The sequence below is a fragment of the Odontesthes bonariensis genome, chromosome 17 (genome assembly GCF_027942865.1).
Source record: "Odontesthes bonariensis isolate fOdoBon6 chromosome 17, fOdoBon6.hap1, whole genome shotgun sequence".
NCBI lineage: Eukaryota > Metazoa > Chordata > Actinopteri > Atheriniformes > Atherinopsidae > Odontesthes > Odontesthes bonariensis.
The window spans coordinates 36,795,410-36,816,907 of record NC_134522.1 but is presented as its reverse complement, the minus strand read 5'-3'; positions in this window follow the sequence as shown (position 1 = coordinate 36,816,907).

The following is a 21,498-nucleotide window of genomic DNA, read 5'->3' as shown; positions in this document are numbered from 1 at the left end:
GTGTGGGAACATGTGGGAACATTTGGAAATGTGTGGGAACATGTGGAAACATGTGGAAATATGTGGGAACATGTGGAAACATGTGGAAACATGTGGGAACATTTGGAAATGTGTGGGAACATGTGGAAACATGTGGGAACATGTGGAAACATGTGGGAACATGTGGGAACATATGGGAACACGTGGGAACATGTGGAAACATGTGGGAACATGTGGGAACATTTGGAAATGTGTTGAACATGCGGAAACATGTGGGAACATGTGGAAACATGTTGGAACATCTGGGAACATGTGGGAACATGTGGAAACGTGGAAACGTTTGGGAACATGTGGGAACATGTGGGAACATGTGAAACATGTGGAAACATGTGGGAACATGTGGAGACGTGTGGGAACGTGTGGGAACATGTGGGAACATCGGGGAACATGTGGAAACCTGTGGGAACATGTGGGAACATGTGGAAACCTGTGGGAACATGTGGGAACATGTGGAAATGTGTGGGAACGTTCGGGAACATGTGGAAATTTAGAAACAAGTGGAAACATGTGGAAATGTGGGAACATGTGGGAACATGTGGGAACATGTGGAAACGTGGAAACGTGGGAACGTGGAAACATTTGGGAACAAGTGGGAACATGTGGGAACATGTGGCAACATGTGGAATCATTTGGAAACGTGTGGGAACGTTTGGAAAAGTGGGAACATGTGGGAACATGTGGAAACGTGGAAACATGTGGGAACATGTGGAAACTTGTGGGAACATGTGGAAACATGTGGGAACATGTGGGAACATGCAGAAACATGCGGGAAAATACGGGAAAATGCGGGAACATGTGGGAACATGTGAAAAAATGTGGGAACATTTGGAAAAGTGTGGGAACATTTTGAAAAGTTTGGGAATGTTTGGGAACTTGGAAACATGTTGGAACATGCGGAAACATGTGGGCACATGTAGAAACATGTGGAAACGTGTGGGAACATGTGGGAACGTTTGGAAACGTGTGTGAACATTTGGGAACGTGGAAAAATGTGGGAACATGTGGGAACATGCAGAAATATGCGGGATAATACGGGAAAATTTGGGAACATGTGGGAACATGTGGGAACATGTGGGAACATGTGGGAACGTGTGGGAACATGTGGAAACATGTGGGAATATTTCGAAACGTTTGGGAACGTGTGGAAACATGTGGGAACGTGTGGGAACTTGGAAACATGTGGAAACGTGAGAACAAGTGGGAACATGTGGGAATGTTAGGAAACGTGGAAACGTGCGAATATGTGGAAACATGTGGGAACGTGTGGGAACGTGGAAACGTGGGAACGTGTGGGAACGTGTGGAAAAGTGTGGGAACATGTGGGAACATGTGGGAACATGTGGGAACATGTGGGAACATATGGGGACATGTGGAAACGTGGAAACGTTTGGGAACATGTGGGAACATGTGGAAACGTCTGGGAACATGTGGGAACATGTGGGAACATTTGGAAACGTGTGGGAACGTGTGGGAACATGTGGGAACATCGGGGAACATGTGGAAACATGTGGGAACATGTGGAAATGTGTGGAAACATGCGGAAACATGTGGGAACATGTGGAAACGTGAGAACATGTGGGAACATGTGGGAACATGTGGGAACATGTGGGAACATGTGGGAACATTTTGGGACATATGGAAACGTGGAAACGTTTGGGAACATGTGGGAACATGTGGAAACATGTGGAAACATGTGGGAACATGTGGAAACGATGGGGAACGTGTGGGAACATGTGGGAACATCGGGGAATATGTGGAAACATGTGGGAACATGTGGGAACATTTGGGAACATGTGGGAACATGTGGGAACATGTGGAAACGTGGAAACTTGGAAACATTTGGGAACATTTGGAAACGTGTGGGAACGTTTGGAAAAGTGTGGGCACGTGTGGGAACTTGTGGGAACGTGGAAACATGTGGGAACATGCGGAAACATGTGGGAATATGTGGGAACATGTGGGAACATGTGGGAACATATGGGAACGTGTGGGAACATGGAAACATGTGGGAACATGCGGAAACATGTGGGAACATGCAGAAACATGCGGGATCATACGGGAACATGCGGGAACATGTTGGAACATGTGGGAACGTTTGGAAACATGTGGAAACGTTAGAACATGTGGGAACATATGGGAATGTGTGGAAACGAGGAAACATATGGGAATGTGTGGAAACGAGGAAACGTGGGAATATGTGGAAAAATTTGGGAAAATGTGGGAACATGTGGGGACATGTGGGGACATGTGGGGACATATGGGAACGTGTGGGAACTTGTAGAAAATGTGGGAACATGTGGGAACATGTGGAAATATATGGGAACATGTGGGAACATGTAGGAACATGTGGAAACATGTGGGAACACGTGGGAACATGTGGGAACATGGGGAAATGTGTGGAAACGTGTGGGAACATGTGGAAATGTTGAAATATGTGGAAACATGTGGAAATGTGGGAACAAGTGGGAATATGTGGAAACGTGGGAGCATGGGAACGTGGGAATGTGGGAACATGGGAACATGGTGGAACATGTGGGAACATTTGGAAACGTGTGGGAACATTTGGAAAAGTGTGGTAACGTGTGGTAACGTGTGGGAACGTGTGGGAACGTGTGGGAACGTGGAAACATGTGGGAACATGCGGAAACATGTGGGAACTTGTGGGAACATGTTGGAACATGTGGGAACGTGTGGGAACGTGTGGGAACGTGTGGGAACGTGGAAACATGTGGGATCATGCGAAAACATGTGGGAACATGTGGGAACGTGGAAACAAGTGGAAACGTGAGAACATGTGGGAACATGTGGGAATGTTAGGAAACGTGGAAACGTGCGAATATGTGGAAACATGTGGGAACATGTGGGAACATGCAGAAACATGCGGGAACATATGGGAACATGCGGGAACATGTGGGAACGTGTGGGAACGTGTGGAAACATGTGGAAACGTGTGGGAACGTGGAAACAACTGCGAACATGTGGAAACATGTGGGAACATGCGGAAATATGTGGGAACATGTGGGAACAAATGGGAACATGCGGGAAAATGTGGAAACGTGTGGGAACGTGTGGGAACATGTGGGAACATGTGGGAAATGTGTGGGAACGTGTGGGAATGTGTGGGAACGTTTGGAAACGTGGAAACTTGTGGAAACTTGTGGAAACATGTGGGAACATGTGGAAACATGTGGAAACATGTGGAAAAGTTGGAACATGTGGGAACATGTTGGAACATGTGGAAACGTGGAAACATGTGGAAACGTGGGAACATGTGGAAACATGTAGGAACATGTGGAAACATGTGGGAACATGTGGGAACGTGTGGGAACATGGAAACATTTGGGAACATGCAGAAACATGCAGGAACATACGGGAACGTGCGGGAACATGCGGGAGTATATGGAAACATGTGGAAACATGTGGGAACATGTGGGAACGTGTGGGAAAATGGAAACATGCGGGAACATGCAGAAACATGCGGGAACATGTTGGAACGTGCGGGAGCATGCGGGAACATTTGGAAACATGCGGAAACATGTGGGAACATGTGGTTACATGTGGGAATGTGTGGAAACGTGGAAACATGTGGGAATATGTGGGAACGTGTGGGAACATGTGCAAACGTGTGGGAACGTGTGGGAACGTGTGGGAACATGTGGGAACATGTGGGAACATCGGGGAACAAGTGCGAACATGTGGAAACATGTGGGAAATGTGTGGGAACGTGTGGGAAAGTGTGGGAACGTGTGGGAACGTGTGGAAATGTGGAAACTTATGGAAACATGTGGGAACAAGTGGAAACGTGTGGAAACATGTGGAAATTTGGGAACATGTGGGAACATGTTGGAACGTGTGGAAACATGTGGGAACATGAGGAAACATGTGGGAACATGTGGGCACATGTGGGAATATATGGAAACGTGGAAACATGTGGAAACATGTGGGAACATGTGGAAACGTGTGGGAACGTGTGAGAACGTGTGGGAACGTGTGGGAACATGTGGGAACACGTGGGAACATGTGGGAACTTGTGGGAACATGTTGGAACATGTGGGAAAGTGTGGGAACGTGGAAACATGTGGGATCATGCGAAAACATGTGGGAACATGTGGGAACGTGGAAACATGTGGAAACGTGAGAACATGTGGGAACATGTGGGAATGTTAGGAAACGTGGAAACGTGCGAATATGTGGAAACATGTGGGAACATGTGGGAACATGCAGAAACATGCGGGAACATATGGGAACATGCGGGAACATGTGGGAACGTGTGGGAACATGTGGAAACATGTGGAAACGTGTGGGAACGTGAAAACAACTGGGAACATGTGGAAACATGTGGGAACATGCGGAAATATGTGGGAACATGTGGGAACAAGTGGGAACATGTGGGAACATGTGGAAACGTGTGGGAACGTGTGGGAACATGTGGGAACATGTGGGAAATGTGTGGGAACGTGTGGGAATGTGTGGGAACGTTTGGAAACGTGGAAACTTGTGGAAACTTGTGGAAACATGTGGGAACATGTTGAAACATGTGGAAACATGTGGAAAAGTGGGAACATGTGGGAACATGTTGGAACATGTGGAAACGTGGAAACATGTGGAAACATGTGGGAACATGTGGAAACATGTAGGAACATACAGAAACATGCGGGAACATACGGGAACATGCGGGAACATGCAGAAACATGCGGGAACATACGGGAACATGCGGGAACATATGGAAACATGTGGAAACATGTGGGAACATGTGGGAACGTGTGGGAACATGGAAACATGTGGGAACATGCAGAAACATGAGGGAACATACTGGAACGTGCGGGAACATGCGGGAACATATGGAAACATATGGAAACATGTGGGAACATGTGGGAACGTGTGGGAACATGGAAACATGTGGGAACATGCAGAAACATGCGGGAACATGTGGGAACATGTGGGAACGTGCGGGAACATGCGGGAACATGTGGAAACATGCGGAAACATGTGGGAACATGTGGGCACATGTGGGAATGTGTGGAAACGTGGAAACATGTGGGAATATGTGGGAACGTGTGGGAACATGTGCAAACGTGTGGGAACGTGTGGGAACGTGTGGGAACATGTGGGAACACGTGGGAACATGTGGGAACATCGGGGAATATGTGCGAATATGTGGAAACATGTGGGAAATGTGTGGGAACGTGTGGGAAAGTGTGGGAACGTGTGGAAACGTGGAAACTTGTGGAAACATGTGGGAACATGTGGAAACAAGTGGAAACATGTGGAAATGTGGGAACATGTGGGAACATGTGGGAACATGTGGAAACATGTGGGAACATGAGGAAACATGTGGGAACATGTGGGAACGTGGAAACATGTGGGAACATATGGGCACATGTGGGAATGTATGGAAACGTGGAAACATGTGGGAATATATGGGAACATGTGGGAACATGTGGAAACGTGTGGGAACGTGTGGGAACGTGTGGGAACATGTGGGAACGTGTGGGAACGTGTGGGAACATCGGGGAACATGTGGAAACATGTGGGAACATGTGGAAATGTGTGGGAACGTGTGGGAACATGTGGAAACGTGGGAACATGTGGGAACATCGGGGAACATCTGAAAACATGTGGAAACATGTGGAAACATTTGGAAATGTGGGAACATGTGGGAACATGTGGAAACGTGGAAACATGTGGGAACATGTGGAAACGTGAGAACATGTGGGAACATATGGGAATATGTGGAAACGAGGAAACGTGGGAATATGTGGAAACATGTGGGAAAATATGGGAACTTGTGGGGACATGTGGGAACGTGTGGGAACTTGTAGAAACATGTGGGAACATGTGGGAACATCTGAGAACATGTGGGAACATGTGGAAACATGTGGGAACATGTGGGAACATTTGGAAACGTGGAAACGTTTGGGAACATGTGGAAACGTGTGGGGACGTGTGGGAACGTGTGGGAACGTGTGGGAACATGTGGGAACACGTGGTAACATGTGGGAACATCGGGGAACATGTGGAAACATCTGGGAACATGTGGAAATGTGTGGGAACGTGTGGAAACATGTGGAAACGTGAGAACATGTGGGAACATATGGGAATGTGTGGAAACGAGGAAACTAGTGGGAATATGTGGGAACGTGTGGGAACATGTGGGAACGTGTGGAAACATGTGGGAACACGTGGGAACATGTGGGAACATCGGGGAACATTTGGAAACATGTGGAAACATTTGGAAATGTGGGAACATGTGGGAACATGTGGAAACGTGGAAACATTTGGGAACATGTGGAAACGTGAGAACATGTGGGAACATATGGGAATGTGTGGAAACGAGGACACATGTGGGAATATGTGGAAACATGTGGGAAAATGTGGGAACATGTGGGGACATGTGGGACCGTGTGGGAACTTGTAGAAACATGTGGGAACATGTGGGAATATCTGAGAAGATGTGGGAAGATGTGGATACAAGTGGGAACATGTGGGAACATGTGGAAACCTGGAAACGTTTGGGAACATGTGGGAACATGTGGAAACATGTGGAAACATGTGGGAACATGTGGGAACGTGTGGAAACATGTGGAAACGTGTGGGAACGTGGAAACAACTGCGAACATGTGGAAACATGTGGGAACATGCGGAAATATGTGGGAACATGTGGGAACAAGTGGGAACATGCGGGAAAATGTGGAAACGTGTGGGAACGTGTGGGAACATGTGGGAACATGTGGGAAATGTGTGGGAACGTGTGGGAATGTGTGGGAACGTTTGGAAACGTGGAAACTTGTGGAAACTTGTGGAAACATGTGGGAACATGTGGAAACATGTGGAAACATGTGGAAAAGTTGGAACATGTGGGAACATGTTGGAACATGTGGAAACGTGGAAACATGTGGAAACATGTGGGAACATGTGGAAACATGTAGGAACATGTGGAAACATGTGGGAACATGTGGGAACGTGTGGGAACATGGAAACATTTGGGAACATGCAGAAACATGCAGGAACATACGGGAACGTGCGGGAACATGCGGGAGTATATGGAAACATGTGGAAACATGTGGGAACATGTGGGAACGTGTGGGAAAATGGAAACATGCGGGAACATGCAGAAACATGCGGGAACATGTTGGAACGTGCGGGAGCATGCGGGAACATTTGGAAACATGCGGAAACATGTGGGAACATGTGGTTACATGTGGGAATGTGTGGAAACGTGGAAACATGTGGGAATATGTGGGAACGTGTGGGAACATGTGCAAACGTGTGGGAACGTGTGGGAACGTGTGGGAACATGTGGGAACATGTGGGAACATCGGGGAACAAGTGCGAACATGTGGAAACATGTGGGAAATGTGTGGGAACGTGTGGGAACGTGTGGGAACGTGTGGGAACGTGTGGGAACGTGTGGAAATGTGGAAACTTATGGAAACATGTGGGAACAAGTGGAAATATGTGGAAACATGTGGAAATTTGGGAACATGTGGGAACATGTTGGAACGTGTGGAAACATGTGGGAACATGAGGAAACATGTTGGAACATGTGGGAACGTGGAAACATGTGGGAACATGTGGGCACATGTGGGAATATATGGAAACGTGGAAACATGTGGAAACATGTGGGAACATGTGGAAACGTGTGGGAACGTGTGATAACGTGTGGGAACGTGTGGGAACATGTGGGAACACGTGGGAACATGTGGGAACTTGTGGGAACATGTGGAAACATGTGGGAACATGTGGAAACATGTAGGAACATGCAGAAACATGCGGGAACATACGGGAACATGCGGGAACATGCAGAAACATGCGGGAACATACGGGAACATGCGGGAACATATGGAAACATGTGGAAACATGTGGGAACATGTGGGAACGTGTGGGAACATGGAAACATGTGGGAACATGCAGAAACATGAGGGAACATACTGGAACGTGCGGGAACATGCGGGAACATATGGAAACATATGGAAACATTTGGGAACATGTGGGAACGTGTGGGAACATGGAAACATGTGGGAACATGCAGAAACATGCGGGAACATGTGGGAACATGTGGGAACGTGCGGGAACATGCGGGAACATGTGGAAACATGTGGAAACATGTGGGAACATGTGGGCACATGTGGGAATGTGTGGAAACGTGGAAACATGTGGGAATATGTGGGAACGTGTGGGAACATGTGCAAACGTGTGGGAACGTGTGGGAACGTGTGGGAACATGTGGGAACACGTGGGAACATGTGGGAACATCGGGGAATATGTGCGAACATGTGGAAACATGTGGGAAATGTGTGGTAACGTGTGGTAACGTGTGGGAACGTGTGGGAACGTGTGGGAACGTGGAAACATGTGGGAACATGCGGAAACATGTGGGAACTTGTGGGAACATGTTGGAACATGTGGGAACGTGTGGGAACGTGTGGGAACGTGGAAACATGTGGGATCATGCGAAAACATGTGGGAACATGTGGGAACGTGGAAACAAGTGGAAACGTGAGAACATGTGGGAACATGTGGGAATGTTAGGAAACGTGGAAACGTGCGAATATGTGGAAACATGTGGGAACATGTGGGAACATGCAGAAACATGCGGGAACATATGGGAACATGCGGGAACATGTGGGAACGTGTGGGAACGTGTGGAAACATGTGGAAACGTGTGGGAACGTGGAAACAACTGCGAACATGTGGAAACATGTGGGAACATGCGGAAATATGTGGGAACATGTGGGAACAAATGGGAACATGCGGGAAAATGTGGAAACGTGTGGGAACGTGTGGGAACATGTGGGAACATGTGGGAAATGTGTGGGAACGTGTGGGAATGTGTGGGAACGTTTGGAAACGTGGAAACTTGTGGAAACTTGTGGAAACATGTGGGAACATGTGGAAACATGTGGAAACATGTGGAAAAGTTGGAACATGTGGGAACATGTTGGAACATGTGGAAACGTGGAAACATGTGGAAACGTGGGAACATGTGGAAACATGTAGGAACATGTGGAAACATGTGGGAACATGTGGGAACGTGTGGGAACATGGAAACATTTGGGAACATGCAGAAACATGCAGGAACATACGGGAACGTGCGGGAACATGCGGGAGTATATGGAAACATGTGGAAACATGTGGGAACATGTGGGAACGTGTGGGAAAATGGAAACATGCGGGAACATGCAGAAACATGCGGGAACATGTTGGAACGTGCGGGAGCATGCGGGAACATTTGGAAACATGCGGAAACATGTGGGAACATGTGGTTACATGTGGGAATGTGTGGAAACGTGGAAACATGTGGGAATATGTGGGAACGTGTGGGAACATGTGCAAACGTGTGGGAACGTGTGGGAACGTGTGGGAACATGTGGGAACATGTGGGAACATCGGGGAACAAGTGCGAACATGTGGAAACATGTGGGAAATGTGTGGGAACGTGTGGGAAAGTGTGGGAACGTGTGGGAACGTGTGGAAATGTGGAAACTTATGGAAACATGTGGGAACAAGTGGAAACGTGTGGAAACATGTGGAAATTTGGGAACATGTGGGAACATGTTGGAACGTGTGGAAACATGTGGGAACATGAGGAAACATGTGGGAACATGTGGGCACATGTGGGAATATATGGAAACGTGGAAACATGTGGAAACATGTGGGAACATGTGGAAACGTGTGGGAACGTGTGAGAACGTGTGGGAACGTGTGGGAACATGTGGGAACACGTGGGAACATGTGGGAACTTGTGGGAACATGTTGGAACATGTGGGAAAGTGTGGGAACGTGGAAACATGTGGGATCATGCGAAAACATGTGGGAACATGTGGGAACGTGGAAACATGTGGAAACGTGAGAACATGTGGGAACATGTGGGAATGTTAGGAAACGTGGAAACGTGCGAATATGTGGAAACATGTGGGAACATGTGGGAACATGCAGAAACATGCGGGAACATATGGGAACATGCGGGAACATGTGGGAACGTGTGGGAACATGTGGAAACATGTGGAAACGTGTGGGAACGTGAAAACAACTGGGAACATGTGGAAACATGTGGGAACATGCGGAAATATGTGGGAACATGTGGGAACAAGTGGGAACATGTGGGAACATGTGGAAACGTGTGGGAACGTGTGGGAACATGTGGGAACATGTGGGAAATGTGTGGGAACGTGTGGGAATGTGTGGGAACGTTTGGAAACGTGGAAACTTGTGGAAACTTGTGGAAACATGTGGGAACATGTTGAAACATGTGGAAACATGTGGAAAAGTGGGAACATGTGGGAACATGTTGGAACATGTGGAAACGTGGAAACATGTGGAAACATATGGGAACATGTGGAAACATGTAGGAACATACAGAAACATGCGGGAACATACGGGAACATGCGGGAACATGCAGAAACATGCGGGAACATACGGGAACATGCGGGAACATATGGAAACATGTGGAAACATGTGGGAACATGTGGGAACGTGTGGGAACATGGAAACATGTGGGAACATGCAGAAACATGAGGGAACATACTGGAACGTGCGGGAACATGCGGGAACATATGGAAACATATGGAAACATGTGGGAACATGTGGGAACGTGTGGGAACATGGAAACATGTGGGAACATGCAGAAACATGCGGGAACATGTGGGAACATGTGGGAACGTGCGGGAACATGCGGGAACATGTGGAAACATGCGGAAACATGTGGGAACATGTGGGCACATGTGGGAATGTGTGGAAACGTGGAAACATGTGGGAATATGTGGGAACGTGTGGGAACATGTGCAAACGTGTGGGAACGTGTGGGAACGTGTGGGAACATGTGGGAACACGTGGGAACATGTGGGAACATCGGGGAATATGTGCGAATATGTGGAAACATGTGGGAAATGTGTGGGAACGTGTGGGAAAGTGTGGGAACGTGTGGAAACGTGGAAACTTGTGGAAACATGTGGGAACATGTGGAAACAAGTGGAAACATGTGGAAATGTGGGAACATGTGGGAACATGTGGGAACATGTGGAAACATGTGGGAACATGAGGAAACATGTGGGAACATGTGGGAACGTGGAAACATGTGGGAACATATAAGCACATGTGGGAATGTATGGAAACGTGGAAACATGTGGGAATATATGGGAACATGTGGGAACATGTGGAAACGTGTGGGAACGTGTGGGAACGTGTGGGAACATGTGGGAACGTGTGGGAACGTGTGGGAACATCGGGGAACATGTGGAAACATGTGGGAACATGTGGAAATGTGTGGGAACGTGTGGGAACATGTGGAAACGTGGGAACATGTGGGAACATCGGGGAACATCTGAAAACATGTGGAAACATGTGGAAACATTTGGAAATGTGGGAACATGTGGGAACATGTGGAAACGTGGAAACATGTGGGAACATGTGGAAACGTGAGAACATGTGGGAACATATGGGAATATGTGGAAACGAGGAAACGTGGGAATATGTGGAAACATGTGGGAAAATATGGGAACTTGTGGGGACATGTGGGAACGTGTGGGAACTTGTAGAAACATGTGGGAACATGTGGGAACATCTGAGAACATGTGGGAACATGTGGAAACATGTGGGAACATGTGGGAACATTTGGAAACGTGGAAACGTTTGGGAACATGTGGAAACGTGTGGGGACGTGTGGGAACGTGTGGGAACGTGTGGGAACATGTGGGAACACGTGGTAACATGTGGGAACATCGGGGAACATGTGGAAACATCTGGGAACATGTGGAAATGTGTGGGAACGTGTGGAAACATGTGGAAACGTGAGAACATGTGGGAACATATGGGAATGTGTGGAAACGAGGAAACTAGTGGGAATATGTGGGAACGTGTGGGAACATGTGGGAACGTGTGGAAACATGTGGGAACACGTGGGAACATGTGGGAACATCGGGGAACATTTGGAAACATGTGGAAACATTTGGAAATGTGGGAACATGTGGGAACATGTGGAAACGTGGAAACATTTGGGAACATGTGGAAACGTGAGAACATGTGGGAACATATGGGAATGTGTGGAAACGAGGACACATGTGGGAATATGTGGAAACATGTGGGAAAATGTGGGAACATGTGGGGACATGTGGGACCGTGTGGGAACTTGTAGAAACATGTGGGAACATGTGGGAATATCTGAGAAGATGTGGGAAGATGTGGATACAAGTGGGAACATGTGGGAACATGTGGAAACCTGGAAACGTTTGGGAACATGTGGGAACATGTGGAAACATGTGGAAACATGTGGGAACATGTGGGAACGTGTGGAAACATGTGGAAACGTGTGGGAACGTGGAAACAACTGCGAACATGTGGAAACATGTGGGAACATGCGGAAATATGTGGGAACATGTGGGAACAAGTGGGAACATGCGGGAAAATGTGGAAACGTGTGGGAACGTGTGGGAACATGTGGGAACATGTGGGAAATGTGTGGGAACGTGTGGGAATGTGTGGGAACGTTTGGAAACGTGGAAACTTGTGGAAACTTGTGGAAACATGTGGGAACATGTGGAAACATGTGGAAACATGTGGAAAAGTTGGAACATGTGGGAACATGTTGGAACATGTGGAAACGTGGAAACATGTGGAAACATGTGGGAACATGTGGAAACATGTAGGAACATGTGGAAACATGTGGGAACATGTGGGAACGTGTGGGAACATGGAAACATTTGGGAACATGCAGAAACATGCAGGAACATACGGGAACGTGCGGGAACATGCGGGAGTATATGGAAACATGTGGAAACATGTGGGAACATGTGGGAACGTGTGGGAAAATGGAAACATGCGGGAACATGCAGAAACATGCGGGAACATGTTGGAACGTGCGGGAGCATGCGGGAACATTTGGAAACATGCGGAAACATGTGGGAACATGTGGTTACATGTGGGAATGTGTGGAAACGTGGAAACATGTGGGAATATGTGGGAACGTGTGGGAACATGTGCAAACGTGTGGGAACGTGTGGGAACGTGTGGGAACATGTGGGAACATGTGGGAACATCGGGGAACAAGTGCGAACATGTGGAAACATGTGGGAAATGTGTGGGAACGTGTGGGAAAGTGTGGGAACGTGTGGGAACGTGTGGAAATGTGGAAACTTATGGAAACATGTGGGAACAAGTGGAAATATGTGGAAACATGTGGAAATTTGGGAACATGTGGGAACATGTTGGAACGTGTGGAAACATGTGGGAACATGAGGAAACATGTTGGAACATGTGGGAACGTGGAAACATGTGGGAACATGTGGGCACATGTGGGAATATATGGAAACGTGGAAACATGTGGAAACATGTGGGAACATGTGGAAACGTGTGGGAACGTGTGATAACGTGTGGGAACGTGTGGGAACATGTGGGAACACGTGGGAACATGTGGGAACTTGTGGGAACATGTGGAAACATGTGGGAACATGTGGAAACATGTAGGAACATGCAGAAACATGCGGGAACATACGGGAACATGCGGGAACATGCAGAAACATGCGGGAACATACGGGAACATGCGGGAACATATGGAAACATGTGGAAACATGTGGGAACATGTGGGAACGTGTGGGAACATGGAAACATGTGGGAACATGCAGAAACATGAGGGAACATACTGGAACGTGCGGGAACATGCGGGAACATATGGAAACATATGGAAACATTTGGGAACATGTGGGAACGTGTGGGAACATGGAAACATGTGGGAACATGCAGAAACATGCGGGAACATGTGGGAACATGTGGGAACGTGCGGGAACATGCGGGAACATGTGGAAACATGTGGAAACATGTGGGAACATGTGGGCACATGTGGGAATGTGTGGAAACGTGGAAACATGTGGGAATATGTGGGAACGTGTGGGAACATGTGCAAACGTGTGGGAACGTGTGGGAACGTGTGGGAACATGTGGGAACACGTGGGAACATGTGGGAACATCGGGGAATATGTGCGAACATGTGGAAACATGTGGGAAATGTGTGGGAACGTGTGGGAAAGTGTGGGAACGTGTGGAAACGTGGAAACTTGTGGAAACATGTGGGAACATGTGGAAACATGTGGAAATGTGGGAACATGTGGGAACATGTGGGAACATGTGGAAACATGTGGGAACATGAGGAAACATGTGGGAACATGTGGGAACGTGGAAACATGTGGGAACATATGGGCACATGTGGGAATGTATGGAAACGTGGAAACATGTGGGAATATATGGGAACATGTGGGAACATGTGGGAACATGTGGGAACATGTGGAAACGTGTGGGAACGTGTGGGAACGTGTGGGAACGTGTGGGAACGTGTGGGAACATGTGGGAACACGTGGGAACATGTGGGAACATCGGGGAACATGTGGAAACATGTGGAAACATGTGGAAATGTGTGGGAACGTGTGGGAACATGTGGAAACGTGGAAACATTTGGAAACATGTGGAAACATTTGGAAACGTGTGGGAACTTATGGATAAATGTGGGAACGTGTGGGAACGTATAAACATGTGGGAACATGAGGAAACATGTGGGAACATGTGGGAACGTGGAAACATTTGGGAACATGTGGGCACATGTGGGAATGTGTGGAAACGTGGAAACATGTGGGAATATGTGGGAACGTGTGGGAACACGTGGAAACGTGTGGGAACATGTGGGAACGTGTGGGAACGTGTGGGAACACGTGGGAACATGTGGGAACATCGGGGAACATGTAGAAACATGTGGAAACATTTGGAAATGTGGGAACATGTGGGAACATGTGGAAACGTGGAAACATGTGGGAACATGTGGAAACGTGAGAACATGTGGGAACATATGGGAATATGTGGAAACGAGGAAACGTGGGAATATGTGGAAACATGTGGGAAAATGTGGGAACTTGTGGGGACATGTGGGAACGTGTGGGAACTCGTAGAAACATGTGGGAACATGTGGGAACATCTGAGAACATGTGGGAACATGTGGAAACATGTGGGAACATGTGGGAACATTTGGAAACGTGGAAACGTTTGGGAACATGTGGAAACGTGTGGGGACGTGTGGGAACGTGTGGGAACGTGTGGGAACATGTGGGAACACGTGGTAACATGTGGGAACATCGGGGAACATGTGGAAACATCTGGGAACTTGTGGAAATGTGTGGGAACGTGTGGAAACATGTGGAAACGTGAGAACATGTGGGAACATATGGGAATGTGTGGAAACGAGGAAACTAGTGGGAATATGTGGGAACGTGTGGGAACATGTGGGAACGTGTGGGAACATGTGGGAACACGTGGGAACATGTGGGAACATCGGGGAACATTTGGAAACATGTGGAAACATTTGGAAATGTGGGAACATGTGGGAACATGTGGAAACGTGGAAACATGTGGGAACATGTGGAAACGTGAGAACATGTGGGAACATATGGGAATGTGTGGAAACGAGGACACATGTGGGAATATGTGGAAACATGTGGGAAAATGTGGGAACATGTGGGGACATGTGGGAATATCTGAGAAGATGTGGGAAGATGTGGATACAAGTGGGAACATGTGGGAACATGTGGAAACCTGGAAACGTTTGGGAACATGTGGGAACATGTGGAAACATGTGGAAACATGTGGGAACATGTGGAAACATGTGGGAACATGTGGAAACGTGTGGGAACATGTGGGAACATCGGGGAACATGTGGAAACATGTGGGAACATGTGGAAATGTGTGGGAACGTGTGGGAACATGTGGAAACATGGAAACATGTGGAAACATGTGGAAACATTTGTAAATGTGGGAACATGTGGGAACATGTGGGAACATGTGGAAACGTGGAAACATGTGGGAACATTTGGAAACATGTGGGAACATGTGGGAACATGTGGGAACATGTGGAAACATATGGATACACGTGGGAACATGTGGGAACATGTGGGGACATGTGGAAACGTGGAAACATTTGGGAACATGTGGAAACATGTGGGAACGTGTGGGAACATGTGGAAACGTGTGGGAACGTGTGGGATCATTTGGCAACACGTGGGAACATGTGGGAACATCGGGGAACATGTGGGAACATGCAGAAACATGCGGGAACATGGAAACATGTGGGAACATGCAGAAACATGTGGGAACATACGGGAACGTGCGTGAACATGCGGGAACATGTGGAAACATATGGGAACATGTGGGCACATGTGGGAATGTGTGGAAATGTGGAAACATGTGGGAATATGTGGGAACGTGTGGGAACATGTGCAAACTTGTGGGAACGTTTGGGAACGTGTGGGAACGTGTGGGAACGTGTGGGAACATGTGGGAACACGTGGGAACAAGTGGGAACATCGGGGAACATGTGCGAACATGTGGAAACATGTGGGAAATGTGTGGGAAAGTGTGGGTAGGTGTGGGAAAGTGTGGGAACATGTGGAAACGTGGAAACTTGTGGAAACATGTGGGAACATGTGGAAACATGTGGAAACATGTGGAAATGTGGGAACATGTGGGAACATGTGGAAACATGTGGTAACATGAGGAAACATGTGGGAACATGTGGGAACGTGGAAACATGTGGGATCATGCGAAAACATGTGGGAACATGTGGGAACGTGGAAACATGTGGAAACGTGAGAACATGTGGGAACATGTGGGAATGTTAGGAAACGTGGAAACGTGCGAATATATGGAAACATGTGGGAACATGTGGGAACATGCAGAAACATGCGGGAACATATGGGAACATGCGGGAACATGTGGGAACGTGTGGGAACATGTGGAAACATGTGGAAACGTGTGGGAACGTGGAAACAACTGGGAACATGTGGAAACATGTGGGAACATGCGGAAATATGTGGGAACATGTGGGAACAAGTGGTAACATGTGGGAACATGTGGAAACGTGTGGGAACGTGTGGGAACATGTGGGAACATGTGGGAAATGTGTGGGAACGTGTGGGAATGTGTGGGAACGTTTGGAAACGTGGAAACATGTGGAAACTTGTGGAAACATGTGGGAACATGTGGAAACATGTGGAAACATGTGGAAAAGTGTGAACATGTGGGAACATGTTGGAACATGTGGAAACGTGGAAACATGTGGAAACATGTGGGAACATGTGGAAACATGTAGGAACATGCAGAAACATGCGGGAACATACGGGAACATGTGGGAACATGCAGAAACATGCGGGAACATACGGGAACATGCGGGAACATATGGAAACATGTCGAAACATGTGGGAACATGTGGGAACGTGTGGGAACATGGAAACATGTGGGAACATGCAGAAACATGAGGGAACATACTGGAACGTGTGGGAACATGCGGGAACATATGGAAACATATGGAAACATGTGGGAACATGTGGGAACGTGTGGGAACATGGAAACATGTGGGAACATGCAGAAACATGCGGGAACATATGGGAACATGTGGGAACGTGCGGGAACATGCGGGAACATGTGGAAACATGTGGAAACATGTGGGAACATGTGGGCACATGTGGGAATGTGTGGAAACGTGGAAACATGTGGGAATATGTGGGAACGTGTGGGAACATGTGCAAACGTGTGGGAACGTGTGGGAACGTGTGGGAACATGTGGGAACACGTGGGAACATGTGGGAACATCGGGGAATATGTGCGAACATGTGGAAACATGTGGGAAATGTGTGGGAACGTGTGGGAAAGTGTGGGAACGTGTGGAAACGTGGAAACTTGTGGAAACATGTGGGAACATGTGGAAACATGTGGAAATGTGGGAACATGTGGGAACATGTGGGAACATGTGGAAACATGTGGGAACATGAGGAAACATGTGGGAACATGTGGGAACGTGGAAACATGTAGGAACATATGGGCACATGTGGGAATGTATGGAAACGTGGAAACATGTGGGAATATATGGGAACATGTGGGAACATGTGGGAACATGTGGGAACATGTGGAAACGTGTGGGAACGTGTGGGAACGTGTGGGAACGTGTGGGAACGTGTGGGAACATGTGGGAACACGTGGGAACATGTGGGAACATCGGGGAACATGTGGAAACATGTGGAAACATGTGGAAATGTGTGGGAACGTGTGGGAACATGTGGAAACGTGGAAACATTTGGAAACATGTGGAAACATTTGGAAACGTGTGGGAACTTATGGATAAATGTGGGAACGTGTGGGAACGTATAAACATGTGGGAACATGAGGAAACATGTGGGAACATGTGGGAACGTGGAAACATTTGGGAACATGTGGGCACATGTGGGAATGTGTGGAAACGTGGAAACATGTGGGAATATGTGGGAACGTGTGGGAACACGTGGAAACGTGTGGGAACATGTGGGAACGTGTGGGAACATGTGGGAACACGTGGGAACATGTGGGAACATCGGGGAACATGTAGAAACATGTGGAAACATTTGGAAATGTGGGAACATGTGGGAACATGTGGAAACGTGGAAACATGTGGGAACATGTGGAAACGTGAGAACATGTGGGAACATATGGGAATATGTGGAAACGAGGAAACGTGGGAATATGTGGAAACATGTGGGAAAATGTGGGAACTTGTGGGGACATGTGGGAACGTGTGGGAACTCGTAGAAACATGTGGGAACATGTGGGAACATCTGAGAACATGTGGGAACATGTGGAAACATGTGGGAACATGTGGGAACATTTGGAAACGTGGAAACGTTTGGGAACATGTGGAAACGTGTGGGGACGTGTGGGAACGTGTGGGAACGTGTGGGAACGTGTGGGAACATGTGGGAACACGTGGTAACATGTGGGAACATCGGGGAACATGTGGAAACATCTGGGAACATGTGGAAATGTGTGGGAACGTGTGGAAACATGTGGAAACGTGAGAACATGTGGGAACATTTGGAAACATGTGGAAACATTTGGAAATGTGGGAACATGTGGGAACATGTGGAAACGTGGAAACATGTGGGAACATGTGGAAACGTGAGAACATGTGGGAACATATGGGAATGTGTGGAAACGAGGACACATGTGGGAATATGTGGAAACATGTGGGAAAATGTGGGAACATGTGGGGACATGTGGGAATATCTGAGAAGATGTGGGAAGATGTGGATACAAGTGGGAACATGTGGGAACATGTGGAAACCTGGAAACGTTTGGGAACATGTGGGAACATGTGGAAACATGTGGAAACATGTGGGAACATGTGGAAACATGTGGGAACATGTGGAAACGTGTGGGAACATGTGGGAACATCGGGGAACATGTGGAAACATGTGGGAACATGTGGAAATGTGTGGGAACGTGTGGGAACATGTGGAAACATGGAAACATGTGGAAACATGTGGAAACATTTGTAAATGTGGGAACATGTGGGAACATGTGGGAACATGTGGAAACGTGGAAACATGTGGGAACATTTGGAAACATGTGGGAACATGTGGGAACATGTGGGAACATGTGGAAACATATGGATACACGTGGGAACATGTGGGAACATGTGGGGACATGTGGAAACGTGGAAACATTTGGGAACATGTGGAAACATGTGGGAACGTGTGGGAACATGTGGAAACGTGTGGGAACGTGTGGGATCATTTGGTAACACGTGGGAACATGTGGGAACATCGGGGAACATGTGGGAACATGCAGAAACATGCGGGAACATGTGGGAACATGCGGGAACATGCGGGAACATGTGGGAACATGTGGGAACGTGTGGAAACATGTGGAAACGTGTGGGAACGTGGAAACAACTAGGAACATGTGGAAACATGTGGGAACATGCGGAAATATGTGGGAACATGTGGGAACAAGTGGGAACATGTGGGAACATGTGGAAACCTGTGGGAACGTGTGGGAACATGTGGGAAATGTGTGGGAACGTGTGGGAATGTGTGGAAATATGTGGAAACATGTGGAACTGTGGGAACATGTGGGAACATGTTGGAACATGTGGAAACGTGGAAACATGTGGGAACATGTGGAAACATGTGGAAACATGTGGAAATATGGGAACATGTGGGAACATATTGGAACATTTGGAAACGTGGAAACATGTGGAAACATGTGGAAACATGTGGGAACATGTGGAAACATGTAGGAACACGTGGGAACGTTTGGGAACATGGAAACATGTGGGAACATGCAGAAAAATGTGGGAACATGTGGAAACATGTGGAAACATGTGGAAATATGGGAACATGTGGGAACATATTGGAACATTTGGAAACGTGGAAACATGTGGAAACATGTGGAAACATGTGGGAACATGTGGAAACATGTAGGAACATGTGGAAACATGTGGGAACATGTGGGAACGTTTGGGAACATGGAAACATGTGGGAACATGCAGAAACATGTGGGAACATACGGGAACGTGCGTGAACATGCGGGAACATGTGGAGACATATGGGAACATGTGGGCACATGTGGGAATGTGTGGAAATGTGGAAACATATGGGAACATGTGGGCACATGTGGGAATGTGTGGAAATGTGGAAACATGTGGGAATATGTGGGAACGTGTGGGAACATGTGCAAACTTGTGGGAACGTTTGGGAACGTGTGGGAACGTGTGGGAACATGTGGGAACACGTGGGAACAAGTGGGAACATCGGGGAACATGTGCGAACATGTGGAAACATGTGGGAAATGTGTGGGAAAGTGTGGGTAGGTGTGGGAAAGTGTGGGAACATGTGGAAACGTGGAAACTTGTGGAAACATGTGGGAACATGTGGAAACATGTGGAAACATGTGGAAATGTGGGAACATGTGGGAACATGTGGAAACATGTGGTAACATGAGGAAACATGTGGGAACATGTGGGAACGTGGAAACATGTGGGAAAATGTGGGCACATGTGGGAATGTATGGAAACGTGGAAACATGTGGGAATATGTGGGAACATGTGGGAACATGTGGAAACGTGGAAACATGTGGGAACATGTGGAAACGTGAGAACATGTGGGAACATATGGGAATATGTGGAAACGAGGAAACATGTGGGAATATGTGGAAACATGTGGGAAAATGTGGGAACTTGTGGGGACATGTGGGAACGTGTGGGAACTTGTAGAAACATGTGGGAACATGTGGGAACATCTGAGAACATGTGGAAACATGTGGAAACATGTGGAAACATTTTGAAATGTGGGAACATTTGGGAACATGTGGGAACATGTGGGAACATGTGGGAACATGTGGGAACATGTGGAAACGTGGAAACATGTGGGAACATGTGGGAACATGTGGAAACATGTGGGAACGTGTGGGAACGTGGAAACGTTGGAACGTGTGGCAATGTGTGGAAACGTGTGGGAACATGTGGGAACATGTAGGAACATGTTGAAACATGTGGGAACATGTGGGAACGTGTGGGAACATGGAAACATGTGGGAACATGCAGAAACATGTGGGAACATACGGGAACGTGCGTGAACATGCGTGAACATGTGGAAACATGTGGAAACATGTGGGAAC